A 25,591-nucleotide genomic window follows, 5' to 3' on the forward strand; every position below is an offset into this window, starting at 1 on the left:
AGCTGGATTTAGGCAAAACAAGAGTGCAGGAAACGAAGTTTGGGGATAAAGGATGGAAAGCAGTCCTCAGAGAGATCTAAGGGTGAAAAAAGACATTTTGGAGATTTTATGAAGAGTTGTCTCTGCGGTGGGATGATGTTTGCCAGGAAAAAAACAGAGTCAAAGAGGGGGGCAGGAAGCAAAGCTATAGACTCACTTCAAAGAGACCAATGTTAAAATGTGGGAGGACTTCAATTTGAGGACAGATGATTCAAAAGATTGCATTTTCCCTACAGATCAAGAAGTTTATAGAATACCTGGAAAGTGGAGGTTGCCAGGATATAAGTCACAAAATAATTTTTAAGAGCTCAAAATAGGATCCCTTTCTTGACTTCTTCACTTAGATTTACAATAGGCCTTTGTACTGCTGCCCTTGAGAAACTTCCTTTCAATCCTATCTTCACAGCCCTGTTTTCTCTTCTAGGAAAACACACAAAAAGAATATAAGCTTGCCTTTTAGAACAGAAAGTAGCGATGATTTCGTGAATGAAGGAAGATTTATCTTTGAGCCAAAAAAGAATTTTTGGTGGTTGTGGCCACTAAGGCTTCATTGTAGATTGTGGTCTCGAGCTTCTTTCTCTCGGCTTTCTCTAGGTTCCTATGAGAAGTTTGGGAAAAGAAATGGAAAGAGCTTTGGGGCAGTGGAACTTTAAATTCTTCTGAGCTGGAAGGTGAGGTTCCCAAAATAGAGTACAGTATGGTTGCAGATGAATCGGTCTTCGAGAGCCTAGAGCACATTTTAATTGGATTTAGCCGTTCTTCAAAAAAAAAAATAAAAAAAAAATCTGGAAATATGATATTCTTGATAAGGAAGCTGAAAAAGAAAGATTCAAAAATGGTTGGACTTAGTTTGATTGACCCATTAGCTCTGAAACATATAATCATACCAGGAATATTGATAAAACTGATGGATAAGATTTACAATTGAGCAAGTGACGTCCTGATATTCGTGATCATAGATTTCATTATCCATTCCTTACATTATGGATGTTCTTTTTTTATATATATTTATAAATTTTTATTGGTTTTTAAAACAAACATAAACAAACAAAACATAAAAACATCAAATCATCTTCCATATATGTACATACAGTGTGCCGGTTGGTTTACAAATTGTTTTGTGCTTCTATTTCATAGTCTTCAATTATAATTACATTGTATATAATCTCATATTTTCAATCAATATATTAAATACATTAATATAATTATTAATCAGTCATTTGACTATACTTTTATTCATTCATGTTTTCCAAAATGATCATATTTTACTTAATTTGTTTTATGACAATTCAGATTATCATCCCAGATCTATCCTAGAATCATTTTGTAGATATAATAAGAAAAGAATACATCTTTATATATATTTATTATGTTCTAAAAGTCTACATATTTCATTACTATATTTTATTGTCTAACCATTGATAGAATAGATCCCAAATTTTATAAAATTGTTTATCATCTTGTTCTCTAATTTCAAATGTAAATCTACTCATTTCAGCACATTCCAATATTTTCTTAATGATTTCCTCCTGTGATGGTTTTTTCTCATTTTTCCAGTTTTTAGCAAATACAATCCGAGCCACTGTTAATACATTTACAGTCAGGTATTTCAAGTCTTTACTATATATTTCAGGTAAAATTCCCAATAAAAATATTTCTGGTTTCAAATCTATATGCTTTTTTGTCATTTTTTCCAACCACATGTGGATTTTAGTCCAGTATTTTTTAGCATCCGCACAAGTCTACCACATATGGTAATATGAGCCAGGTATCAATGACATTTCCAACATTTTTCGGATTTATTCTTGAACATTCTTGCTATTCTTGTCCGGCGAAAGTGCCACCTGTAAAACATCTTATACAAATTTTCTTTATATGCTGTTGACATTGTCATTTTATAATTTTGAGACCACAATTTTTGCCATTTCTCTAGATCAATCCCATATCCAAAATTCTTCCCCCAAGCAATCATAGTTTCTTTAACTTGTTCTTCTAGTTTAATTTCTAATAAATATCCATACAATTTTTTAATCACCTTTTCATCAGTACCTGTCAAACTCTAATCTAATTCAGTCAATTTATCATAGAAACCTTCTGTTTTAGAATCTTTATCATACCTTGAATGTATTTGCGTATATGAAAACCAATTCATTTTTACATCTTGTTCCTCTAGTTTTTGTATAGATTTAAGTTCACCCTTTTCATTCAATATTTCACCATATCTGTTTGTTCCTTTTTGTATATTATAGGATAAGAAAATGCTTCAATAGTCGATAGCCAGACTGGAATATTTCACCATATCTGTTTTTTCCTTTTTGTATATTATAGGATAAGAAAATGCTTCAATAGTCGATAGCCAGACTGGAATTTTCAAATAACATTGTCTTTTAATCTTCTCCCAATTTAACCACAGAGACTCCCGTATATAATGTCTTCTAAAGTACCCCTGTGTTTTAGTTCCTTTATACCATAAAAAAGCATGCCACCCCAACAACAGATCATGTCCTTCTAATGTCAACAATCTAGTATTTCTTAATGTTATCCATTCCTTAACCCACATCATATTTTTAGCTTGGTAATACAACTCCCAATTAGGCAAAAAATCCTCCTCTTATTCTAGCATCTTGCAAAAGTTTTAACTTTATTCTCACTTTCTTACCTTGCCATATATATTTCAACACAATTTTATTTAAATCTTCAAAGTAGTCTTTTCCAAGCCTAATTGGAATTGTTTGAAACAAATATAAAATCCTGGGTAATATATTCATCTTGATTGTTGATATTCTCCCTATTAATGGCAGTTGTAAATTTTCCCATTTTGCCAAATCTAGCGCTATCTGCTGTTTAAGTTTGATATAATTATTCTCTTTTAGTGTACTGCATCTTGCTGTCAAGTATATCCCCAAGTACTTGATCTTATTCGTGACCTGAATTTTCAATAGGTCTGCCGATTCTTCCTGTTGTCTTGATAGCATATTCTTTGTCAAGATCTTTGTCTTATCTTTATTTATTTTCAAACCAGCCACCTTTCCATATGTCTCTATCTTCTATCAATTTTGATACTGTTTCTAGTGGGTCTTCTAAGATAAAAACCAGATCATCTGCAAATGCTTGCAACTTAAATTCTTCCTTTCTTGCTTTCTAACATTGTTTCAATCTCTTTAGGTATCTGGGGTAAATTAGCATTCTGTAAATACTGTTTAACTCTTTCCTCATCAATATTCTCCTGTGTGTATAGTTTCCTATAATAATCTCAAATAATTTCCTTCTTCTCTTTACTACCATAGCAAACTTGGCCTTGGTCATCTATTAATTGCGATATTTTCCTTGATTCTTTCTCCTTTCTCAATTTATATGCTAACCATTTACCTGGTTTATTTGCATCTTCAAAATAGTTCTGTTTGGCACCTCTAATTTTTTGTGCTAATTGTTCTTTTTCTATTAGACCCATTTTATGTTTGGTTATATCCATTTTTAACTTAATGTCCTTTCTCTGTGGCATATTCTGTAGCTCTTTTTCGAGTCCTTTATACTCATCTTCTAATGCCTTAGAGGCTAATCTTTTCATGGTATTTCTTTTCCTTGAATAGTCTATTATCAAGCCTCTGGCATATCCCTTCATTGTATCCCATACATTCTCTATTGATGTATCTTCTTTTTTGTTTTCTCAAAAAAAAAAAAAAAAAAGGCCAATTCTTTCTCCATCCACTGTGTGAAGTCTTTTTTCTTTAAAATAGTATTATTTAACGTCCATCTAGATCTTCTTCTTTGTCCTTTCCATTTAATTGTCATTGGATTGTGATCTGCCCAAGTACTTGTTTCAATATTTATTTCTTGAATATTAGTTAACAATTCTGTTGACATCCATATCATATCTATTCTGGACCATGATAAGTGTCTATTTGAGTAGAAGGTGTATTGTTTAGTTTTAGCATTTCTTTCTCTTCATGTATCTTTTAAGTTTATTTCATCTACCATTTTAAAAAAAGATTTAGGGAGAGTCTTTCTATGTTGCTTTATTGTTTTCTGTGCTGTGTAGTCCAGTTTATTGTCTACAATTCCATTAAAATCTCCCATCATAACTATATTAACATAGTCCAGTTCAACTCTTTTCATATGTAATTTTTTATAGAATTCTTCTTGTTTGGTGTTCGGGGCATAAATTGCAATCAGGAGTGTTTTCATATTATTGTCCATTATTTCTACCAATAATATTCTTCCGTCGTCATCAGTACAAATCAATTTCACTGAGATGGTCTCTTTAATATATAAAACCACTCCTCTTTTCTTACATTGTGTCAAAGAAGTGAATATTTTCCCTAATTTTGGCTGTATCAACAATTGTTCGTATTGTTTTTTAATATGTACTTCTTGTAGGCAGATTATATCAAATTTTAATTTCTCTAATTTATGAAAGATTTTCCTTCTTTTAACGGCTGAGTTAAGTCCATTTATATTAATTGTAATCAATTTTTTCTCTTCCATGGTTATATTTTGTAATTAGGTTTAACAGCTCTTGTGGATTTTGGTTCACATTGGTCTTTGGCTTCCTCCTTTCTACCTACTACACCTTCTTCTTTTTCAGTCATCATTTGGGAATGCTCTTGGAATTCAATTAGTGAAATTTCTTTTTCTGCCTCTTCCTCCCCTCTGAAAAATTCTGTGTAAAATGATTCAGCTTTCTCAATTGAGTCAATTCTATATCTCTGTTCTTGCCATGTAAACATTAAACCTTCTGGAATCGGCCATCTATAATTCACCTCTTTTTTAAGTAATAATTTGGTCAAGAATCGGTATTCCCTTCTCATCTCTCTCACTCTTCTGGGTACTTGTTTCAAGACCACAATCTCCTTATCTTTGTATTTCAATGTTTTCTCTCTTGCCACTTGCAATATTTGCATTTTAATGGCTTTCTTTGTAAATCTGATGTGAACTTCTCTTGGAAAGCTATTTCTCATCGCATATCTTGTGAAGACTCAATAAACCTCATCTATTCCATCCATCATCTTCTCTTCAGTTATTTCCAAAGCTTCAGCCAATATTTCTATCATTATCTCAGCTAGATTTTGTCCTTTTTCTTCCTCTATGTTTTGAAATCTAAGATAAAATTCTGATCTGTCCATCTCCCATGTCAGCATACCACTTTTATCTTGTTCAACCACAGTTAATCTGTTATCAATGTCTTCAATCTTCTTGTCTCTTTGTTTATCTTCTTCAATTTTGTGGAGTCTCTCATCATACTTCATCATCATTTGTTGGATGTTCTCCACTTTTTCATGGGTTTTCCCTGTTCTTTGTTCAATGTTCTCTGTTCTTTGTTCAATGTTCTCTATTCTCTTTTCAATATTCTCTGATCTTGTTTGAATATTTTGAATTCCTTGCATAATCATCTGCAGGGTCACTTTTTCTTGTTCTTATGTCCATTCACCAAATCCTATATCTTTGTATGCATTTCCATGTAATAAGACTCTGTGGTACCAACATTGTGCCCTAACAAAGAACAAAATAAAACATATTGTATAGTCTGTTTCTCCTGAAAGTTGAAGGCTCTGGACTAGTACAATGCTGAGTTGAAGGCTCTGGGCCAGTACAATATACCCAAATAACAATGTTGAGTTTTTACTTCCAGTCTAGCTATGAAGAGGATTTAGGCATCTCCAACCCTTGATATGGTTGATAGGATATCTATTATCCTTTAATCATCATTTCCTCTCATGCTATGTCTGGATAGGAGTTATTCCAGCAAGAATATATAGGAACATGTAATTTGTTTGTGTGAGCTTTACGAAACCAAGTATAATTTATTCTTTAGCAATTATTCTTTAGCAATACATATTCAAAGATGAATGTCAAAGATGGCCGAGATGTAGATTCTAGTGGTTTCTGAATGAGCTTTCTAATGGGACTTTGCAAACTTTTAGACAATGGTGTTCTGGGTACTGACCTTATTTCTTAGTTCCTCTCTATGTCTTTAAAATGAAAGTGTGTAATTTAAGGTAGCTCAAAGGCATATTGAGTTTTTATTGTGGTTCAACTATGTCCCTTTCCAATTAATGTTTAATTCCTGGTTTGCTTGTGCAAATGAAAGTAGTTGACCTAAGTCCTACTTGCCTTAGGTTTAAGTTTACTGGAAGAAAAATAGTTGATCAGATAGTACTTTTCCAAACTAGATATTGTCCCTTGCCTCCTTTTTATGTTTAGATGGCCAGTACAAATAAAGCTGCTTGGATTGGTTAATTATTCATGTAAATATTAAGCAGGAATGTTACTGGAACATTTTTCTTTCATCAAGCCATTCTGCTAAATATATCACTAGCTTTATTTCTCCCATGTTCTTCATAGAAGCAGCAATTCCAAGTGTGTGGAATTGGATCTAAGAGCATGTTGCTGCCTAGTGATACAGTATTACTGCTGATAAAGATCACAACTGGATTTTACTTCATTTCTATCTACCACTGTTAAAGGATCTGGGAAGCTTAAGGTCACATATGAGGCTCATTTGATTTACTTCTGCCACTATCCTCATTTATGGAGTTAAGACTGATATATTACTATGGCTACTGAAATTGCCAATTACAGGTTTTGAACTTATTTTGCCATAGTCATTGGCTCTGTAAAATCTGCAGTTGCATTTAATGGTTTGCAGAGAATGGTTAGCAAGATCACACACACACACACACACTTCTCATCCCTATGTATGGTTTGTGTCTTCTTTAATCTCAGATTTCCTACCAGAAGGTTGGAGTTTGAGGGTGCTATGCAGTATCCTGCCTATTCCTAACACTGCAGTTTTCTGGACAGACAGCTCTGATGTTGGAACCATTCTCCTAAGTTAGGAGTCGCAGCTTTCCACAACCATTTTGGCATTTACTTTCCATAGTTTCTCTAGTTCCTTCTTCCGATCATGGCATTTTTCCAGCTTCTCATATTCCTTCTTTTCTTGATATTGCTGTGACTTGGCATCCCTATATCTGTCTAATGCTTGGCAGTTTGGAAGCTTTCAACATTAACTTTCATAGCTTTCATTGAAGAGCTCAAGATGTATGTATGCAACTAATTCAGTTTTTTCACATATTATTAAAGAAATATGTGAAAATAGGAGAGCTGGTTTGGTGTAATTATTAATGGCTGAAGACTAGAAACCAGGGAAGTTGGTTCTAGTCCCACCCTAGGTACAAACACAGCTAGGTGATTTTGGATCACATTTTCTCTTCACCCTAGGAAGGAGGCAATGGAAAACCGCTTGTGAAAAAACTGTCAATGCTTTTGGAAAAGAATAGTAGAATAAAGTATGATCTACAATAAGTGGAGCTGATGTTTGCATCTAAGAAGATAGAAGATAGGAGGAGATCAGATCCTTCTACCCTTTTCTGGATAAAGTGAGATTGTGAGATTGCCCAAGCTGTTCTCCATACAGTTATTTCTCATGAGGAGATTGCAGAAGGTGAGAGAATCAGGAACCAAGGGAACATTCCACTTGTTCCAGCTCCAAACAAGCCTTTTGAGGAACACTAAGTTTTCACTTCCCTTGCTAACCAGTTTCAGAAATTGCACATAACTGCTTTTAAAAAGTTAGATACTTTCAAATGACAAGACTAGAAATGCTGGCTAAGTGCCATCAATCCTTAATATAAGAAAATGAAGAGGTAACTTTTGTAACTTTCAAGAATTTTAAATAAGCAGCAAAAAGCAAGACAAGGTTTGCCTTGGAAAAAAATTAAAGATTAGGGGTTCAGAAAACATTGAAATATTGGACTTTAAGATGTTAAGATTTTGAAATTAATTTTAAAGAATACATTTATTATTGTGAGAAAGAAACTGTTTTTGATATTGGAGACATAAGAAGACAAGCAACATATAATGAAGTTTAGAGATATTTTTGAGGAACTGCATTTGGACTTTGAATCAATAATGTCAGCAATATTATGCTGTCTTGGGAACAGTCAAAATGTCTCTCTTTGTTATGTCATATTCCACTGTTTTATTTAGATTAGGATCATTCCTTCCAAATGTGGACTTGCTTATAGTTAAGAGTTGAGATATGGAATATTTATTTGAATGGTGCATGTTCTTATGGTCTCTTTAGATTTGCTGACATCTAAATGGAAAAAATGGTGGTGGATTGGGTTTTCATACAGTTAATCTGGTGTTTTCCTTTTTCTCTACAGTTATTTAGCATTTAAATTCATTTTGTATTTAATTGTCTTCCACTTAAAGTAAGGTGTATTTGTATGCTTGTTCTATTTAAAGCAGAAATTTGGGATTTTTGTCATGTTGAACTTTAGCAGGTTTTTTGTTCATACTACAATATTGGGGCCACTTTATGCTTTTTAAATATTTATATCTAGCTCAGCCTGAAATCTGACAGAAATGCATCTAGATAATCTGTTTCTTCCAGGATTCTCCTCAGCTTCAGGCTGACCATCTTCAGAAACTGGTTGATAGCCATCAAAAACTTATGAGTCTAACACCAGGTTCTTAAATACAAGGTACACCATGGATTCTTTCAAGGTTGGGGGATATTACCTCCTGCATCAAAGAAGCCAACACTTCTACACAGAACAATTGAAGATAATTTCTCTGGGTGGTTTTACAATCTACATATATGTAATATATGTAATATATGGCTAAGCTAACAAGAGAGAGGGGAAGGAGAGAGGGAAAGGGAGAGGGAGAGGGAGAGGGAGAGGGAGAGGGAGAGAGAGACCTGTCCACTTTCTTAACAGGCATTGGCTCAAACTTATCCCATATCACATTATCTAGCAGATGTTCTGAAGACTCTCCCTATCCAATAAAGAACAGGACATGTTAAACAGGGCTGCTGAATGGCTATCAGCAGACCTGGTAAGAAGAAATGATGTTTTTCCACCCTTATCACCATGAGGTGATCCTTAATTGGGTTCTTACCTGTGTCAAATCAGAGTTGCTTTAGAATTTCCTCTAAGGATGCTCTAGTTGTCTCTTCTTGAGTTTAATTCCCTAGAGCTAGTGGGCACCCTGAGATTAGCATACATGGAGAGACCATATAAGAGCACTGTAATCCAAGGCCACATCCACTCATCCATGCCACTGGTGACTAAACTGCCCACCAGTTCCTCAGGGAAAACTCCAATGTCTTTCTGGAACTCTGCTGAGTCTATCAATTGCCTGACAGGGCCAGTCAAATGGGTCATATCTCCCTATAGCAAAAGGTGACACTAGTGAACTGAAAGGTAACTAGACTTGCCTATAGCAACAAATTGATATTAATGTCCTCCATTGCCAGATCAGATTTTAACTGCCCGAGACCAAAACAGATAGAACATGCATCCTCTGGTATGCATCAGGCCATCATTGACTTGTGGCAATGATTGCCATGGAGGTCACAATTCCTGGTTCTCCACTGACTCAATATCACTGGGTGGCAAATTGAAATCCCCAAGAATTGACAGCCTTGGGGACTCTATTGCCAGCCCAGCAAAGAATTCAGCAGCTCAGAAAGACAAGACTGAATAAATAGGCATATATTATTTTGCTGCATAAAGTCAAGGTGATATGTTCATACACTACACCGTAACTGGAATTTCTTCTCTCTGTATCTGCAAGTTAGCCATTACCTATTCCCTGATGCTTTCTTTCAAGTAAGCTTAATAAAGATGCACCTTAACTATAATAAATAAATATAAATAAATAAATATAATAAATAAATATAAATATAATAAAGATACACCTATGGTATCTCTGGACAACTGAATAACTGGATAGAAGCATTCCTGGCAAACAGACAACAAATGGTCAAAATTGGGAGCGTCCTATCAAATTCTGTACCTGTCAATAGTGGTGTCCCCCAAGGCAGTGTTCTAGGACCAACTCTCTTCATACTCTACATATATGACCTCTGTGATCATATTAAGAGCAATTGCGTTCTTTTCGCTGATGATGTAAAGCTGTTCAATACCACAGACAATACTGCTACCCTACAAAAAGATCTTGACTATGTATCAGAATGGTCAAACAAATGGCAACTTCAAATCTCAACAAATAAATGCTCTGTCTTACATATTGGCAAAAAAATCAGAAAATAAAATACAAGCTGAATAGTCAAGATCTTGTTGATGACCCAAGCTCTGTAAAGGACCTTGGAATACTCACCTCTAATGATCTAAGTGCTAGAGCCCACTGCAACTACATAGCCAAAAAGGCATTAAGAGTTGTTAACCTAATCCTACATAGCTTTTTCTCTGGTAATATCACACTACTAACCAGAGCATACAAAACATTTGCTAGACCAATACTCGAATACAGTTCATCAGTCTGGAACCCACATTACATATCTGATATCAGCACAATTGAGAAAGTCCAGAAATATTTCACAAGAAGAGTTCTCCACTCCTCTACTCATTGTAGAATACCTTATGCCACCAGACTTGAAATTCTAGAACTAGAAAACCTTGAATTACGCCGTCTTCGGTCTGATTTAAGCATGGTATATAAAATCATACATTGCAATGTCCTACCTGTCAATGAATACTTCAGCTTCAACCATAACAACACAAGAGCACACAATAGATACAAACTCAAAGTTAACCGCACCAAACTTGATTGCAGGAAATACGACTTCAGCAATAGAGTGGTCAATGTCTGGAATACTCTACCCGACTCTGTAGTTTCTTCCCCAAACCCCAAAAACTTTAACATTAGACTGTCTACTATTGACCTCACCCCTTTCCTAAGAGGTCTGTAGGGGGCATGCATAAGCGCACCAACGTGCCTACCATCCCTGTCCTATTGTTTCTCTTATTCTTCTTTTATTTTTCTTATATGTACCCATTTCATGTATTCACAACTATGTATACACTTATACTTATTATCTTGTAAACAATTGGCAAATCAAATAAATAAATAAAATAAAAAATAAACTCTCATTCTCTTATCTCTCAAATGTCTTGATGTGTGGCAGAAACAGAGCACACTTTCATTATATCACACAGATTAAAATGGAGAGAATGGGTTCATTATTTAGTGTTAAAGAATGTCGGAGATCCTAGATTCCATTTTTGACCACTCCGATTAAAAACAAAACTGATAGGAGAAACCTCCAATCAGAATGGAAGAGAAATTTCTTCATGTTACTATATGTTACCAACTAAAATGGGTTTCCAAATCTGTGCTCAATTCACAATATTCTGAAAATTAAATTTTGTCACAGTTTTGGGGAAAATGTATTAGAAGAAATAGTTTCCTAAGAAAGTACACATACAAAGCAAAATGTACATTAAAATGTTGTACTATACCAAGGATATCAAACTCAATTTCATTGAGGGCCACATCAGGGTTGTGTTTGATCTTGGGGAGGACATGGCCAGAGTGGGCATGGCCACTGTGACATGTGACTCATGTTGGGGGCGCTTGTGGTGGCCCCAGTGCTCTGCCAGCTAAAATGGGATCCTGAGCTCTGTTTTCAGCTGCAACGGCCTCCTGCAACCCTCTGCCATTGAAAACTGAGCTCAGGAGGGCCACCAGTGGCCTTCGAGAGTTCCATTTTTGTCTGTGACGGCTTCCTGCAATCTTCTGCCAGTGCAAACAGATCTCAGTCCTCCCAAGCTCTGTTTTTGCTGGCAGAGGCACTATGGACTGGTCCTTCATTGTTTCCAGAGCTCCCCATGGACCACATCTAAGCACCCTGTGGGCCACATTCAGCCCCTGGGCCTTGAGTTTGACACCCCTGTACTAGATGACAAAAAGATATATTTCTTTTCATGCATACTTTTTCCTGCTAAATGTATATGTTAAGAAGACGTGAATTTTTTTTAAAAAAAAATCCTAAATTAGCACTTCTCTTTTTCTTACTTCCCATCTGGGGATCCATTCAGCGCTGATAGCTCTGGGTTACATGAACAAAGTATATAGGTAGTGCTTAACCTACAACCATTCATTTAGCATTCAGAAATACAACAGCACTGGAAAAAAAAGTGACTTACCACAAGACTTCTCACATACAGCTGTTCGCAACACCTCCAAAGTAATGTTATCAAAATTTTGGCACTACAACAGTTATGCAATCATCATCTGTGACTTTCCCAGTTGGCTTTCAACAAACAAAATCAGATTCATTTAATAACCGCATAACTTAACAACTTAGGTAAAAAGATTGTAAAATCAGGCACAACTCCCTTAACAACCACTTTGCTTAGCAATAGAATTTCTGGTGTCAATTGTGGTCGCAATTCAAGGATTATCTGTATACCCAAGAATAGGGCAGATTTCAATGCCACATAGTAAAACTTTATGGCTTGATTGTTCCAAATGTGCTTTTTCAGGAGGCAAATGGACTTTCTTGTTTTTTTCTTTGAAGATGTTTCTCATCCAAGAAGCTTCTTTAGTTCTGACAGGATAGTGGAGAATGGAAGGATCCACTATCCTGTCAGAGGTGAAGAAGCTTCTTGGGTGAGAAGTGAAGAAAAAACTTCAAAGAAAAACCAAGGAAATCCAGTTGCCTCCTGAAAAAGCACCTTTGGGACAACCATGACCTGGATGACTAAGAATCTCTACAGACTTATGGCTTGATTGAATATTTATATTTATAATTCTCTAATTGTTGTGTATTTATTTTCTAGTAGCCTTCCCTTCTAGCTCAGTGGAAACTATGCAGAGTGGCTATTTATTGACTGTCATACATATCCTCACTTTCCCAATAAAAAAAGAATATTTCATTATTAGTACGTCGTTCAGAACACCCTGACGACAAACTATGTCAGCATGTTTGTGGCCATCACTGACTTTACAGTGCTAGTAGTGCTAATGGAACGTTTTGTTTTGCATATTCAGAAGTTTATATTCAATGTAGTAATTAAGTCTAGTCAAGAAGTCAAAATAGCAATTACCTAATGAAGAAAGTAATATGTTAAGGAAACATAAGGTGCCATTGTATTCAATTGCATTTCTCAAAGTCACCTTAAGTCCATTAATGCTGTTAAGTTTATTTTAATTGTGTTCAATTAAAACATTCAGAAGTGGCAGAGACTTTTTAGAAGAAAGTTACTTCAAATGGTATAAAAACAGAGCTACATGGAAATTTAGGAGCATTTTACACAGTGAGGGTAAATTCCACCATGAAAGCTTTTTGAGATTCATTGCTTAGGAACAAAGAATATTTCTCTTTCCTTCCTCCTCTCCCTCTCTTTTTCTCCTTCTGTCTCTTTTTTCCCTCCCTCTCTCATCCACTTTCTTCCCCCCCTTTCTCCTTCTATTCTTCTCTCTCTCTCTCTCTCTCCCTCCCTCCCTCCCTCCCTCCCTCCCCCCCCCCTCTCTCTGGCAACCATCCATCTGAAGCATGTTTTCATTAAGAGGCATATTTTATTTAAATTATGGTGGTGCTCAGCTTGTTAAAGATGCTGAGTCCAGGTTCAAGACTCGAGTGCCGCATGAAGGGGTGAGCTTCGTTAACTGCCTCAGCTCCTGCCCATCTAATAGTTTGAAAGCATGCAAATGTAGGTTCCACTATAGTGGGAAGGTAACAGCATTCAGTATTCCTCAACGTATAGTCAAGCTGGCCATAGGACCACAGAAATGTCTTTGGACAACAGTGGCGCTCTTGGCTAAGAAATGGAGATGAGCACCACCCCTAGAGTCAGAAACAACTGGACAGGGGAAATCTTTAATCTCTTTGGGGTGTGGTTTGGAGCCTGTTAGATGCCTTGAGAACTGTATGGGAATTACATCTGCCATTTTGTATAAATTGCAGGACTATCTGTCATATAACATGCACGAATATGCTTGCATGAGAAGATATATAACTTGAAATTTTCATTTGAAATGTCAGGGCACTCCTGAAAATTCCAGATTTTATGAATTCCAAAAAGGACTCAATTTTATGATGTTCTTGCTTGTATGAGATCTGTCAAATTAATTATAAAATAAATTTTGTGGCTCTATCTGACACCTGCCCTTTTCTCCCTCACAAAGAGCCGCTGCTATTTAACAGTGAAGTGAACTGCATATTTTGGCGAATCTCAGATATTTCTGGTTTCTGCATTTAGAACCCAATTAGACCATTCCTAATTATATTATCAAACCTTTAAACAATAACTAGCCAAAGCCACTTTAAAGTTTGAGTAAGTATAGTCTATACTTTGAATAGAAACTGAGGTCTCCTGGAATGTCATTAGTAGAGGAGCAGAGGCCTTCTGCACATTACAGATACATCAATTTGAAATTCCAGGGCTGCCCTTGGCAAACTCTCATATCCTGCTGCATTCAGCAAGCTGCTGTTTGCTTTGGGAAGTATTGTCACAGTCTCCAGGTTAACTCACAGTTGGTTATGCTAATGGTTATTGCCTGAAAATAGCACTTTTACCACCTGCTACTAGTATTTGCATAGTGGATACACAATACAGTCCCCTGTCCCAGTCACTGATATGTTCAATTCAGCACCATTTCTGGAATTAAAATTTATCCCCCTATGATCGTTAGCTTTAGCTCTCATTCATAGTACTGGCAAGTTTCACATTGACTTTAATAATGTAGCATCAGTGGCCATATAAATGGGACGTGCTAATGGAACAGAGAATAAGAAATGAAATGGCGTGAATATAACAAAGAAGAAAGCTCAAGTTTTCTTTAGTACTATTGAAACTAATGCCATTCAAGCATCTACCAGTTTTTAGAAATTGTAAAGGAATAATAATTACTGGCTTACACTTCACTAGATACAATTTAAGTAACTGGATTGTGCAGTAGATTTGGATACAAAAACACAGGTGCTTCAGGGCACCTGGGGAGCAGGAGTAGCATCTACCTGCAAATGTGTCTTTTCCTAAGAGATCACACTGCAGCCACATAGGACATCCACAGAAGCTAAGGAAAAATACAACTGCTGAAAAACAAATTGCAAGGAGGTTGCTATTCTATCAAGTAATGACATTTTGAGAGTTTTTGTTCTTTTATTATTGATTTTATTCTAATTTCTGAAAGAGTAGCTCCCTTTGGGACATCTAAAAATTATGCAGAGCTATGCTTGGTAGACTTGCTTATTTCAGTACTTAAGTATTCTGAAAAAAGTCTTTCCATTAACATATGGACTATGAACAAAAAGGATAAACACAACACACAAACACTGCATATGGATAGATAACTATCTTTTCCCCTCAGCTAGTAATTACAGAATATATATATATATATATATATATATATATATATATATATATATATATATATATATATATATATATATATATATATATATATGTTCTTAAGTTTTCGCGGGTACTTACATGTATGGTATTCAGCTTTGTTCGGGTATTTTCCCACGTCATTATAGTTGTGCTTTTAAAGTTGTAGCAACGTTTCGGCAGAATCTCATCTGCCATCATCAGGCTTCTGTATAGTGTTCATCTGTGAGTCAGGCTTTTACAGTGGTTTCAGATTTGAATTTGGGGCAGCCTATTGCTGTGCCAGAATGGTTTTCTCTTCATCCTGATTGGTTGAGAGTCTTGGTCTGTGTTTATTGGTCTTGGAGTTTGCTGTGTTGGTGATTTTGCTTTTGTGGAAGCCGTTGGCTGTCAATATTTTAGTCAGGGTGCATAGTTCAGTCTTAATGTGTGTCTTGTCTGCCAGGCGTTTGGTTCTAGTAATTAGTGTTTTAGCCACGGAGTTTATCTGTGCTGGGTGGTGGTGAGATTGGGCGTTGAGGTAGCGGTTGGTGTGTGTTTTCTTCTGGTATATGGTGTGTCCTAGTGTGCCATCTGTTTTTTTGTAGATTAGTACATCTAGGAATGGTAGTTGTTTGTTTGTTTTTGTTTCCATGGTGAACTTGATTTTGGGGTGTGCGCTGTTTAGGTGTGTTAGGAAATTGTTTAGGTTTTCTTGTCCATGGGGCCAAATCACGAATGTGTCATCGATGTATCTTAACCATAGTTTGGGTTTGAGGATGGTATTGGCCAGGGCTCTGGATTCGAATTCTTCCATGAACAGGTTTGCAATGACAGGTGACAGTGGTGATCCCATGGGAGCTCCTTCTATTTGTTTGTATCTTTGTCCTTTGTATATGAAATATGTGTTGGTTAAGCAGTGTTCTGTTAGTTCCATGAGGTGTTTAGCTGGTTGGTATTTATTTTTGAGGATTTCAAGGGTCTCTTTTATTGGGACTTGAGTGAATAGTGAAACCACGTCAAAATTTACAAGCAGATCTTCTTGCTCCACGTGTAGATCTTTGATCATTTCCAAGAAGTGGTATGAGTTTTTTACATGAGAAGCTGCTGTTTCAGCATGGGGCTGTAGCTCTTTTGCTAGGTGTTTAGCTAGGTTTTGTAGTGGTGCTCCTCTGGAGCTGACTATGGGTCTGAGAGGTATGCCTTCTTTGTGTATTTTTGGGAGGCCGTATAGTTTGGGGCATCTGGAAGATTTCTCTCTGGGTATGATCGTGTGTTGGATCTCTTTGCTTATGTGGCTGGTTATAATTTTCTTCTTGGTTAATTTTTCCAGATATGTGGTTGGGTCTGTGTTTATGGGTTTGTATGTGGAGTCTTGGAGTAGGTCTGTCAATTTTGTTTCATAGTCTTTTCTGTCCATTACTACAGTGGCATTCCCTTTATCTGCTGGGAGGATGATTATGCTGCTGTCTCTTTTCAGGGTTTGTAGCGCTTTAATTTCATTTTGCTGCAAGTTGCTTTTGGGTGGTTTGCTTGTGCATAGGATGTTGGTAACTTGGTGTCTTATTTTATCAGCTTCATCTGTATTTAATTTAGTTAGGCTGGATTCTACTGCACATATGATGGATTCTGTGGGGATTTTTTGGGGTGCTATAGCATAGTTGAATCCTTTGATTAGGACTTCTGTTTCTGTTTTGGTGAGTTCCCTGTTGGAAACATTGTACACTAATTGTTTCAGGTGTTGTTGTGAGTTGTTGGGGGTTTTCTTGTCATGTTCTAATTTCTTTAATTTTTTCAAGAGCTTTTCCTGTTTGTAAGTGCTTGCAGATTCAGATCTCCAAGTTGTGAGTTGTTTTATCTTGTCCCAAAGTAGAGGGTGGATTTTGCTGCTCAATTCCAGGTGTAGTGCTAGCAAATCTTTGTTTAACTGATCTAATTGGAATCTCTTACTGTGGAGCTTGTTCCTTAGTAGAGCCATTTCAGTTCTTTTCAGGATACGTTTAGTGGCTGCTGTGCTTTGATGAAATGTTAATTTGAAGCAGGTTGCTGTAGTATTGTTGTCTCTGCAGCTGCATAGGAATTGGAGGTCACATAGTATTCCTGCTCTTTTATTGACAGCCAACGGTTTCCACAAAAGCAAAATCACCAACTTGATCCACAAAAACACACTGAGACATAATAGAGACCCAGAAGATGAACAGACCCATGGAACAGCTGTCCTGCCCTACATAAGAGGCACTACAGACAAAATTAGTAAGATACTATACAGACACCACATCAAGACTGCCTTCAAAACAGACAGAAAAATAGCAGCCATCCTCAGAAACCCCAAAGACAAAATTGACCTGGAAAACCAAGGCATATACGAAGTCCCCTGTGCATCATGCCCGGCCACATACATTGGACAGACCAATAGAAGAATAAGCACCCACCTGGATGAACACAAAAATGCAGTCAAAAAGCTGGAACACACTTCCTCACTAGTCCAACACATGGAAGCCACAGGTCATAGCATCAACTTCAATGGGACCAAAACCCTAGCCACTATAGAAAACCCTAGCCACAGAATCATCAGAGAAGCCATAGAGATTGAAAAAAGACCAGAAAGCATGAATAGAAGAGATGATTCCACCAGGCTGTCAATCATTTAGAAGCCTGCACTCACAAACAAAAAAATCTCCACACCACAAGCCAGGCAAACACCTGGGCACAAACAGATCCCCCCTGATACCTCCAGCTCAAACACATCCCAACCAGGCACCCAGATGAAACCCAGCTTCCTAACTAATGATAGCCGTCCATTTACCCGAAGCCAAGCTGCACTAAAGGCCTCCAATAAAGTAACACAATGCTGCCAGCCAATCAAGATACAAAAAGAGCCAAAAAACAGACAGAAGATATTAGAGACACCAATCAAGCAGAACACAGCAAACCCCGAGACCAATAAACACAGATCAAGACTCCCAACCAATCAGGATGAAGAAAAAACCATTCTGACACAGTAATAGGCTGCCCCAAATTTAAATCTGAAACCACTGTAAAAGTCTGACTCACAGACGGACACAATACAGAAGCCTGATGATGGCAGATGAGATTCTGCTGAAACGTTGCTACAACTTTAAAAGCACCACTACTATGACGTGGGAAAAAACAAAGCTGAACAAAGCTGAAGGCCATACATATAAGTATTATAAAACTTAAGAAAACAAACAAATATATATATATATATATATGGATCTTTATTATTCGGTTTCTCCACGAACAGTTCGAAGCGTACCAAGATTCAAAGTATCTGAGCAGCGTTTTCCTTCAACTGCCAGTGGGGCTTGATGTGGGGTCCCATGGGGTGCTCGCCATCTTCAGGCTGGTGCTGATTGGCTGGGCTTAGTGCCAGTGCAAGCAGTCCCAGCTGCTGGGGGATTTGAGCTGGTGAGCTGGGATCTTGCTGTTTGGCTTTGAGTTCATGGTCGTGCCACATCTTCACTAGCCTGAGCACGGCCAAGCACCCACCTGAACAGAGCACGCCTCCAGCCAATCAGAACACGGCCAGCCCCCCAACCAATCAGAACAGAGCCAAGCCTCCAACCAATGAGAACACACCCCCACCCAATCGGAACGCAGCCAAGCCCCCACCCAGTCAAGTCACACCCCCACTGGCAGTTAGAAGGAAGAAGCAGCTGAAAGCTCACATCACTCTGAGAAGCACAGAGCCGAAGAAGCAAGCCTGAAGATGATGAATGAGACTTCATCGAAACGTTGCCTAGATACTTTGAATCTTACGCGGGAGAAAACCCGAATAACCAAAGATCCACATACAAATACCCGCGAGAACCTCAGAAAACACACACACACACACACACACACACATATATATATATATATATATATATATATATATATATATATATATATATATATATATATATTAGTATATACAGTACATAGTTCAAAAGAACATTGTCGTCTTCAAGCCAGATTGATCTTCGTAAGATGACAGATATTAAACCAAAGATGGGCAATAATGGGAAAACCCAATATCAAAGTAATAAGTATCCCTTCATCCATTTCACATTTCCAGCATAATAGGGTTGACAGTCAATCCTGTTAAAGCATTCCTGCACCTGCAATTTTTTTCCAACCAGTATTCAGGGGTGTACACAACATGGACTTTCCATTGACAAGCTGTGGTACTCAGCCTTCATCTTGGGGCTTTTCTGGGGTGAAATCATCTTACCTTTTGATTTTTTAAAATTATTTATTTGCTAATTATTTATTTGCTAATAGAAAAATTCATTTGTCCCTTTCTGACTAAATCTTGGACTTGTGATGTTTCTTATTTTATTTTTTATGTATGGGTCAGGAATTGAGAAAAGAGAAATAGAGAGCAATAAAGGTAAAGGTTCCCCTCGCAGATTCGTGCTAGTCATTTCTGGCTCTAGAGGGCTGTGCTCATCTCTGTTACAAACCCAAAGAGCTTTGTCCAAAGACGTTTCCATGTTCATGTGGCCGACATGACTAAATGCCAAAGGTGCACAGAATGCTGTAACCTTCCCACCAAAGTGATCCCTATTTTTCTAATTGCATTTTTACATGCTTTCGAACTGCTAGGTTGGCAGAAGCTGGGACAAGTAATGGGAGCTCATTCCATTATGTGGTGCTAGGGATTCAAGCTGCCAAACTGCTGACCTTTCTGATTGACAAGCTCAGCATCTTAGCCACTGAGCCACCACATCAGAGCAATAGTGATGCCCAAATAGACAGTATCCTAATTTGCTGGTGGAAGATCAATCTGTTTCAGATATATAGAGACTGGTTTCTTTTACTTTCATAAAGGGAGGGTGGTATTCATTCATTCATTTAAAATTTTAACCACCATCTATAGTAGACTCTTCTGAATTGAAACATATGGGTACTGATATACATAAAAAAAATATTCTGATTGAAATGTTCAAATGCAGAAACAGCTTTGAAGATAAATAAAGATCTTCAAGATGAAACTACCTGTTTAGTGAAATAATTTCTGTAATTATGAAATATTTGTTATAATGCTGCATATTTAGAGGGGAAATATGTGAGAGTCTTTCACTGAAACTGAAGTTTAAGCCTGAAATTGAAACTTAACATTGTGTGAGTTTGTGTTTCCATATAGCTTGAAAATCTATTTTTGATGTTTTAGTTGAAACCTATGTGCTATTAATCAAAAATTATCTGAATAGAAAGCATAGAAGATCATTATTTTTTCCAGTTCTACTCCTTAGATACTTCAGAAACAGAAATTATTTTGAAAATTTGACACCTAAAAAAATGTGATTGAATATTAAGAATATTTCCCAGCAGTATGAGCAAGTCAACATTTTCAAGGAAACAATTCATCCTCTTTATTGTAATCTGCTAGAAATCATCTGGAATGCTTTGATTTGGATTGTAATATCAATGCTCTAAATAGCTTCTTCCAAGTCTATGATTCTATCCCAACTTCCTTTGAGGAAGCAGTATTATCACTTAGACTGATATACCACTTTATAGTGCTTTACAGCTCTCTCTAAGTGGTTTTACAGAGTCAGCATATTTCCCTCAACAATCTGGGTCCCCATTTTACCCACCTCAGAAGGATGGAAGGCTAAATCAACCTTAAGCCTGGTGGGATTCAAACTTCCAAATTGTAGGCAGCCAGCAGTCAGCAGAAGTGGCCTGCAGTATAGCACTCTAAGCTCTGCGCCACCGAGGCCACCGTATTCACATTTAATCAAAGTGTTTTATTTATTGGAGATCCCATTATTTATTTAGGGTATGGCATATCATATATGGACTAGCATTATTTATTAACATTTCTTCTAGAATAGTAAAACAATAAAATATAAATTTAAAATTATCTGTGTTCAAGTACTGATGTCTGGGCCATCTAACCACTAAAGTATAGCATCGTTTATATTAACAAAAATCAGATACTGGACTGGTATATGCCCTCAGCTTACAGCCAGTGATGATGTGATCTACTATTTAACATGGGACCCCACAGTCACCCTAAGGGGAGGATACTATGCCCCATTTATACAAAGTCCCAGCATATGTGAATGTGTGAATTGTGAATCCTATTCAGGATCATCCATTTTTGACATGGTAGTTCAAAACCTGGCATATTTTTTTTTGTGGGGTCATTTATTATGTTTTCCTATGTCTGAGCATTCAGCAACCTATTTGGCTTTCCATTGGGAACCGATGTTAAAGTTGTTGTGTAGATGAGAGATCCCATTATTGCCATTTTAATCACAATCTGTTGACTTTTGTGGGCTGCCTGTACCCTTGAATTTTTGCATCAGCGTTGAACATACAGAAACCTTTGGTGAGACAGATATACATATAAAAGTTACCAATTCATCTATTCATCCACATTGCAGATAGGCTACGGTTCAGTGCAGACGATCTTGGAAGATAAGATTTTGAGTGTGATGCCTATGTCAAGGCCGAAATTGATATATGCATAGCCATTTTATTTAGCCTTATTATATATTCCTTTTCTTTCTTTCTGCTGGTTATGGGGTGAAGGATTTTGGGCTTGTCAGATTCCTAAGGTGGAAGGAGTGGAAATAGAGAGAGTTGTCTAGGCTAGGTGGTTCTTCTTCCCATGGAAACAAAAACTGCTGAGACCTGGAGGTGAAGATTGATTGATTTACTTCTATTGGAAAATGTGACTTTTGGGGGCTGTTTTTAACTTCCAATATTATGTGGTGTAATTCCGGATTGTGTCAGATCTGGAATTACAACAGTCTTGTATATATTTGATGCTTTCCTAAGTAAAATAAATTGTTTTGGAAGATGGATTTTGCTCTTTTCTTTTTAAATGGATTTCATCACTTGGAAACCTGACAGCCTATTTATCAGAAGTTACTAACAGCATTATGATTTCTGCTTCTGTACATCTGTTGTTTCTTTATTGACTCAATTTCATTTTTATCATACCATAAAATAACAGAATGATTATCTTGCCTGCTTTGATGGGACCACTCATTCAGCCATTGTTCAAAAGAAAGGACACATTCAGGTTCTACATATACAAAAGCTTTGTTCTCTCTAATGCTGGTGAATTTGTCCATGGAAATCCCAAACCATTCTTTTTCTGAGATGCTTTGTTAGTAGGTCCCTCAATAGCCCAATTCTCTCCTTATTTTCAAAGCCACACAGCTCAGCATTTCAATTATGTTCTGAACATGTTATCAAGTCAGTATTCAGGATTCTTGTGGCTGTTCATATGTTTCCAGCTTGACAGCTGTTCACATTTGTGTTTCTATTGTGTTTAGTAGTTAACAGGGCTATGTGACAATACCAATGTATTGAATTATATAATGAGCATAATCTATTGTTTTCCAGCAGTGATCGCTTATATTTTCCCCATTAAAAAAAGTACAGGGAGGATGTCTTTTAAATTCCGCAGCATTGTTAGGTATTGTAGCAATAGGCCTTGTTTGGAATCTTATACATAATTCACTCAGTAATTTCTTTCACATTTAATTTAATATAAGATAGAAGATGAAAGCAAATTAAGGCCATAAAACATTGCCTTAAATGAGTTCTTTGTACCTGGCCTTTGGCAAACATGTCCTTGCAGGTTAAAAAAGAAAAGAAAAGAGAAATAAACTTGATAATGTATAGGGCTATCTTACACTTGGTGAGCCTTCTATGCTGATAGAATATTCTCTCCTTGGAAATGAGGTTAGCTCCATCCCTTTTAACATTTCAAAAGACTCTCAGGGCTGGCTATGGCAGTGGTTCTCAACCTTTTGTTTACCACAGGCAAACAAAATGCCTTTTTGTGGCCATGGATCATGGCTATGGAACACCAAGACTTAACGCTAGAGTTAAATCCTAACATTTCTTCAAGTCTTTGCGGATCCCCTGTGATGGCATTGTCAACCCCACCACCCAAGAGGTCTAAGGACCACAGGTTGAGAACCACTGAGCTATACAAATGGGCCTGAGATTCCCAGGCAATTGGGAAGATATTGCAATGGCTCCCTTATTGGGGTTAACATTATTCTCTTTTGTGTGTGTCCTTTTTATGTTTCAATACAACTATTTTTAATGCATTTATTGTTTGGTAATTAAGTGCTATATGCTGACCAGAGACACTTTTTTGTGGGTTGAGCTGCCTATGTGAGAGCAGTGTGCTCAGACAATTGGTAAGGCAATAACTTGAGCTGTTGGCAGTTCCTGTGAGTACACAAAGCTGGATACAGTGTAAAAAGAACCTGTGATACAACCATTTTTTAAAATAAATAGATAAGCACAAAATCAGGGGGTCCTCAACTTACAATCCCAAATTTATGGTCATAAGTCATTATGATCATAAATCAAGGCACTCACATTTAATTACATTATTTAATTTTTTGTGGCAGTTGTTAAGCAAATCACTACGGTCATTAAGTAACTCCATGGTTAAATGAATGTCATGGTCATAGGTGTGAACCCATTCTTCTGACAAAACCAGCAAAAAAAAAAAAAAAAAAACATCACAAGTTGCACTCATGTGACTATAGGATGCTGCAATTGGTTGTAAAGACAACCTGGCTGCAAAGAGCCCAAAATGTAACCAGATAACCATGGAGGCATGTGTAGCATAGCATTTTAGGATAGCCAAAAATTATTTGTGGTCCTAAAGCACCTCTTCCTGACTCATCACAATTTTGAACAGTCCTAAGTTGAAGACTACCTGTGTTTTGGATTGTTCAAAGACACTCCATATTGAAAAGTGTACTTATCATTCTGACTGTGCATAAAAATGCGTATTTTCCTCTAAGTGGAGTTCAACATCTAATGACTATATGATCCCATCCATGTCTCTGGACAAAAATACAAAAGAGGATTACTTTTGGCTTCTTCTGGGATGAACATCTCAGAACTTCCCACCACAGACCTGATGGTCTCATAGTCTCCCATCCAAGTACGAACTTATATATTTGTTTAGATCAGCCAAGATTAGGACATTGTAGTTATTATTTTTCAGAAAAATAAATAAATTGTTATCTCTTCTTCTGTACGTGTCTACCTGCCTTTGTGTATGTGTGTGTATCTATGTGTTTCTTTTTACTCCTTAAGTAAGGATAAATTTGACATTATGAAAATTAGAATTATTTTTAACACTGTAAACTACCTGCAGCAAATCTTCCTCTCTGAACAGATCATCCAGCAGGGAATACATAATAAATATGATCATTCGTTTAGTCTTTTAAATAGGAGAATATCAGAAAAATGAGGAAAATTTAGAATTTCATGATACATGAGTGGAAACAGACAAAGAAAGTGAGCTGCTACCCCAAAGAGGAAGAGGATTGAAAATAAATTTTAGTGGCTTATCTTGAATAATATTATCAATAGTCTGAATGGACTCCAGGATCAAGGGGGAACTTAATTTCAAAGTATGAGATGACATTTATGGATTACTTTCCCAATTAATAATATATTTTGAAGATATTTATCCCAACAGATGGTAAGGAATATTAATATCTCTTCCTTCTCCTCAGTTTACTGACTCAGTCTACATTAGCTATATGACTTAAGTAGATTAAACTTTAGTTTTGGTAGCAGAAAACCTACAAAAAGTGCCTTAAGCCAGGTCAGTCTGACTATGGTGATGATGAAGTAACAAGTGAATGAAAAAGAAAGATAATTTGATGGTTATAACCAATTTCCTAAGTTTATACAAAAAAAAATTTGACCTAAAGGAAGTGGAGGGCAATATGGTGATCTGTTTCAAATTTTAAAAAGTGTCTTGTGGAGTCAGATAGGCATAATCAAATCCTAACTAAGCCAAATTTAACTTACTTTCTTGGAAAATGATCTTAGATTATGAATGCAGGTTATCATGATGATGTTCTGCCAAAGCTAAGATAAGGACTCATAGATAAATCTTGGCAGAAATCTGGATTGATATCAGGCACAAACTGCTCAATTGAATCAGCAAAACTCAGCCAAAAATAAAGGTAGGTAAGCTTGTTTCCAGATCATCAATCCAGTAACTCAGTTCAAGGTAATTAAAGGCTTTTCTCATTTTATATATTCCATGTAGTATCAGAATTGTCATTCCATTCCATTTTCTCTCTGATTAATACACTACATACCTCTGAATAAATTATCTGGTGAGCATTGGACATTTAGGTAAAAATGGAATCCAAAAATAAGTCTAAGTTAAGAACCAAAAGCATATGTTTTTCCAGTGCAGAATGAAGTGAAAACTATTAAAATGTCCAATTAAAATACCCATGATGGATCTTTAGAATTGATGTTTCTGGGTAGTGCATAGCAGGCTATGAGTTTAACAGGAACCTCATACATATGTTCTTCAGAAACTAATCTTGAAATGATTTTGAAGAAGTTGTAATCATGACCAGTAGCCTTTGGCAGCTATTGGGCTTCTCTGAACCACTTAA

The sequence above is a fragment of the Notechis scutatus genome, chromosome 4 (assembly GCF_049901735.1).
Source record: "Notechis scutatus isolate UNSWTSFEM ecotype Mainland chromosome 4, rNotScu1.2, whole genome shotgun sequence".
Classification (NCBI taxonomy): domain Eukaryota; kingdom Metazoa; phylum Chordata; class Lepidosauria; order Squamata; family Elapidae; genus Notechis; species Notechis scutatus.